Genomic DNA, 5,191 nt, shown 5'->3' on the forward strand with positions numbered 1-5,191 from the left:
CGTCCTCTAAGATTGCTTCAAGCTGACATGGGGGCGATGTTCTCCTTAGGGGCTCCTGTGAAAGCAAATGATGGTAAAATTCCCAAATTAACCTTTGGCCTAAGAAAATTATAACTAGTCCCTGAGCGCTTTGAGAAGATCCGGCCAGTTTCTTTATTAATAAGAAATCACTCCCACATCATTATATAGCTCAGCCTAGCTTTGAACTCATGTAGCCAGAGATAGACTTGGATTTGAGGTAGGTGTGACTCAGCATCCAGACTACTAAGGTTCTAGACCAATGCCACCACACCCAGAAAAATCATTGTTTTCAATGATACTGTCTTGAAACCTTTATTTCTGCAGAGAGCCAGGAGCTTCCAAGTGAGACTCAGAAGAGAAAGCAGGGATCATTGAGGCTTGTTCTATGTCCTTGGTTTAGGGGGTAATTAGGCATTGCTTTTATAAACCCACGGGTTCAAGTTAGTAGAATTAAAAGCAGGCTCAGGCTTTACTAGCAAACCCACATGTACTGTATCCACTGGCCAGGATACTTTTACTATCTATAACAGTGTTGTATTCTAGGTAGGAGTTTTAACCTTAATTTTTGGTTTACTAATACCTAGAAGAAGCAGAGATCCAGGGCGTGGATATTTCCAATCGGCTAAGCAGAAACCACAAGGAAGCATCATAGCATATGAAGCTCACGAGCAGCAGAAGTCACTTCTCTAGATCTACATAGCTCTCCCAATTTCCTCATATTCACCCTCCCTTTAGAACAACCACAAGCAAGCCTGGCCTAAGAACCCTCTCCCTTCCCCTACCTTGTGAGCTTCCCATGATAAGTATTACGCACGATCCTTACCCTGAGTAACATGAGGTGTGAGTCCCCTGAAGGAACCTTTTGCTTTTGACAAGCTTGGCATCATTGTGAAAACAAGAAAGCCAAGAGTAATTGCTGGGCCTACAGAACCTTGGTAACAGCAACCAGGGGACTTGCCACAATCAGAGACACTGTCACATATGGAGAAAGAGGCCCTCCTCCTTCCCTTGACTGGTTGCTTTTCTCACTGATGGCTGGAAACAGTTAATGGCCTCAAGCAAGCAAAAATCAAGTCCGTTGGTGTTCCTCATGACTATAAATGCTTGTGGTGCGATTACAAAAGAATTCAAAATTATAATTACTAGTAAATTATTCATTCAGTGCCACTGTCCAGAAACCAAAGGATATTTTGTCCTTTGTTGGTACCTTGGTACCATGGGTGCTATTTTGTGTGTGGGATGCCCTCTTGACATTACCTGCTTATCAGCCATGGCTTGGGACATCAGAGTTCACCTGATTCTCTTCTTGAAGTTATGGGACCTCCCAGGTCACTGCATTCTGACACAGTAGAATCCAGGAGACATAGTCATCCTAGAAACCTTTGGAGGCTAAGGGAAAACTTTCCTCAGCTTGTCTCAGAAGGGCAGAAGAAAGCACCATGAACAAGCTGGTGAAATAATTCATAGCCTTAGTATGGTTTTTTTTTTTTCACATCAGCATATGCCAACAGATGCTCAGTTCAAAACATGACTCTTGGATTAATATAGCAGCAGACATCTGGCACGGAGAGCGGAGGGATTTGGGAGTTGAGGACGCACACAATGTCTGCATCACTGGGGCTGTCTGGATGCGCATAGTAGGCATGGGAACTATCCGCGGTTAGCTTTACTTTGATTTGAGTCACTCTGCTGCTTGGTTTGGAGTCCAGATGTTTGGCATTCAGTCAAGCTGTGTTCTCTGTCTCCTGTCATCAAGACATCACTGTGGGGGATGTCCAGGAAGGGGTAACTTTCCTCTTGGTCACATTTCAAGGTCTCGTCTCAGCCCAGGAACTACAGCGCTAGTGACTCATGGTCCCAAATCACACTGCAGGTCCCACTAGGTGGGAACCATGTCTTTCATTCCCAATATTTGTCGCAGTGGTTGTATCTGAAAACAGAGAACAATGTCATCTCAGGTTTAGAGCAAAACAGTACTCATGGCAAACATTTGAGCACCTATTCATTAAATTATCCATCTATTTCATTTGTGATAGAGAAAGTGCCGAGAGGGGTCTCTTGGTGCTAGCTTTGCCTTGGACTTGAAGAGCAAATTGGAAAAGAGCTGGGGTAAGGGAAAGTGAACATTAAGACAGCAGTGGGGCTCAGAGCCTTTGATTAACTCTTAGGGAGCAGTGACCTACCAAGGTCGTTTTATGCCAGGGCATCTACCAATTGCGTTATTGCTGATGGCATGGACCACTCAGGGAGGGGGAAGCTGGAAGGTTAGTGGACGTGAGAATTTCAGATCTGCCTCAGTGCTGGCACAGGGCTGCCAGCCCAGGCCTCAGTTCTCACTTCTGTGAAATGAAGTGATGCACGTGATTGCTGGACTCTTCCCTGGGACACCACCATCAGGAACTAAACAGGCCTTCAGTTCCTATAGTCTAGCTTATCCTAAAGGACTGTATATGAATGTGCCCATACGCAAAGTGGACTCTAATAGTTAAGAATCCTGGGGATGAGAGGTCATGAAAGGAAGCTGAAGCAGATGCTTTAGTATCTTGGTTAGAAGACAGAGCATCTGAAAGTCTACGAAACCCCATTTGGGGTGAGAATCTACATCTCTTAAGACTCAAGCTAGAACTCTAGTTCAAAACTCATAATGGCAAGTTTCATCTGCTCCTGTACATTAGCATTTTGGAAACGAGTATCATTCCAGTACTGAGAGCACTTTGCACTTGAATTGGTCCCTTGGTGCTCCTGAATTTACTGAGTCATATTATTGACTTAGCCACCCAGGGAGTAGGAACCAGAAAATTAGGGTGCCAGCATTACAGACAACTTCTCTTATTTCACGCAAGAAATTGGGGTTGAGTTTTTGTCGGCAGGACTGACACATGGTGGTCCACCTGGACTTGAATGGGCTCACTGGGGCTTCCCTTCGCTTCAGGTTCCACGTGTCTAGGTCAAATCACTTGCACAGGTAAATAAGTTTACCTGTGTACAAAGCAAAACAGGTCATGGGAAAGTTCCATGCAGTACCTTTAGCCTTCAGAAAGGTTAATGACAATTGGTAGATGACTTACTGAATCCCCATACTGAAGTGAGCTTAGCTTTAGGCCCCTAATATTGCAAGCAAGGAGAGAGGTACCCATGTATAAGTAGACAATTTTGATAGGTGCTGGGAAAAGTCCCCACCCTGAGTTCTCCCTACCCCACTTCCATTGCTATAAGGGAACTTACTCTCTAATTTTAAGCCTTTCCAACTCCGAGTACTGCTGTAGGAAACACAGATAGCCCTGGGAAAGAGATTCAGTCAAGTGTGCTATTGCTTCAAGAATCATCTGGATAATTTTTTCTGATGATCATTTTTGTGGATGATATTTGAGCTCAGAGTTTTTACCATGTTAAAATTAAGGTGGATTGAGAGGAGGTCACTGAAGATTTGGGGCTGTGGGACTTACTGAGAGGCAGCTATCCTAATGGTTATAATAAAGGAGAACTCGGGACTCTGGTTCTGAGGGGCATTCCTAGGAAAATACAGAGGCCCAGAACATGAAGCAAGAAGTTAGAAGATACTGTGGACAGAATTAGTGTTGGCATCTCGTACCTGGCTGGCCCCACTCCTGGAGAATTGGGAGATCACAGTGGGTAAGAACACGCTGTGTCTGTATAAAGGAACTAGCCAGGTCCCTGGCCTAGGACACTAGTCCATTTCATATATTCTTTTATTGTGCTAACTGCTGATGGTAGAAGACTCAGGCACCCGTTGAAAGCAATGCCATATTGAGCAAATGTACCAAGGAACACTCCATAAACCTAACGAGGAAATGAAGAAGTGTGTGACAGAAGCCCAGAAAGTGGAACAGTGAGGAGGTTATAGCTATTATGTTTAGTTAAATTGTTGGTACTGGCGGGATGTGGCTGAGGGCTCTTCCATCCATTCTCTCCTTGTATCTGTGGTAATGGTTCCTTGGTGTGCTCTTCTCTATTAACAAAGGTATTCCCAAAAGTTAAATACAGGGAGGAGAACTGACAGAGAAATAGTTTTATTATTTCTTCTCTTCTGGGAATTCCCTCCATCCAGAAATGTTATTTATTTAAATCAGAATTATTCCTTGGCTGGTAAATGGGCTTGAAGGGAAGGACTTGAAGACCGAGAGGCAAGTTGTAGAGTCTCCCAACAGCTATGCTTTCAGACTTACTCCAGAGAAACCACGGAGTGCAGTACTTCCAGAAACTTAGGAAACCGCCTTTCCCAGACTTACTCCTTTCAAACCCTTTCTGAGGCTCCAATGCTCGCAGTCCCCCAGCTCTCTGCACTGCACAAGTCTCCCTCCCCCAGCACGGTGGAGAAAGCCTATGGCAGGTTATGTCACATATAGGATTCACCATCTTGGTGGCCACAGATGCCAGCCAAGGGGGGTATAACCTATAAAAAGCCTGCCCATCATGGTGCTCACAAGCTGAAGTTTGCCCAGAGATTTTAGTATTCCTGAGGAGAGAGCTGGACTAAATTCAGCTGGGCTTTGAGAGTCCTGAAGTCCTAGCTGCTGAAGATTCCATATATAAATTTGAGATTATCTTCACTGATCCACTTCATAATGCTATCAAAAGAAATCTTGACACTCAGTGGGTCTATCAAACTGATCCTCAAGCCCAGGGAGATGAGTGGACCACTCTCTGCAGGCCCCAAAAGCTACAACCTTTAACGGACCACAAGTTCCTCTACGCTCTTGGTGGCTGTCTGTGGAGCAGCCTGAAGAAGGCACGGTGCTCTCCAGTCCGCTCTGACTGTGAATACACATAATGTTTATAAAATTTATACCTAATAAACTATTTAGGGCAATCAAAGAACATTCGAATGCCTAAATGTACCACACCATAGGTATAGTGACACACGAACACAATCTCAGCTACCCAGGAGGCAGAGGGAGGAGGATTATGTATTCAAGGCCAGTTAGGACAATATGAGAACCCCATCTAAAAATAAGAAAATAAGCCATGTGTATCTTCTGTTCAATATTGTACTGGGAGGTCCTGACGGTGAGGAGGGAGAGGAGAGAAAAGAAAGGGAAAAGGAAAGGGAGGGCAGAGAAAGAGAAGGAGAAGAATAGAGGAGAGGGGCAGAAGGGGAGGAGAGGGAAGACGGGATGATCAGGGACGGGGGGGGGGAGACAGGAGAGAG

The sequence above is a fragment of the Alexandromys fortis genome, unplaced genomic scaffold (genome assembly GCF_014885135.2).
Source record: "Alexandromys fortis isolate MF-2015 unplaced genomic scaffold, M_Fortis_MF-2015_v1.1 scaffold_277, whole genome shotgun sequence".
Classification (NCBI taxonomy): Eukaryota; Metazoa; Chordata; class Mammalia; order Rodentia; family Cricetidae; genus Alexandromys; species Alexandromys fortis.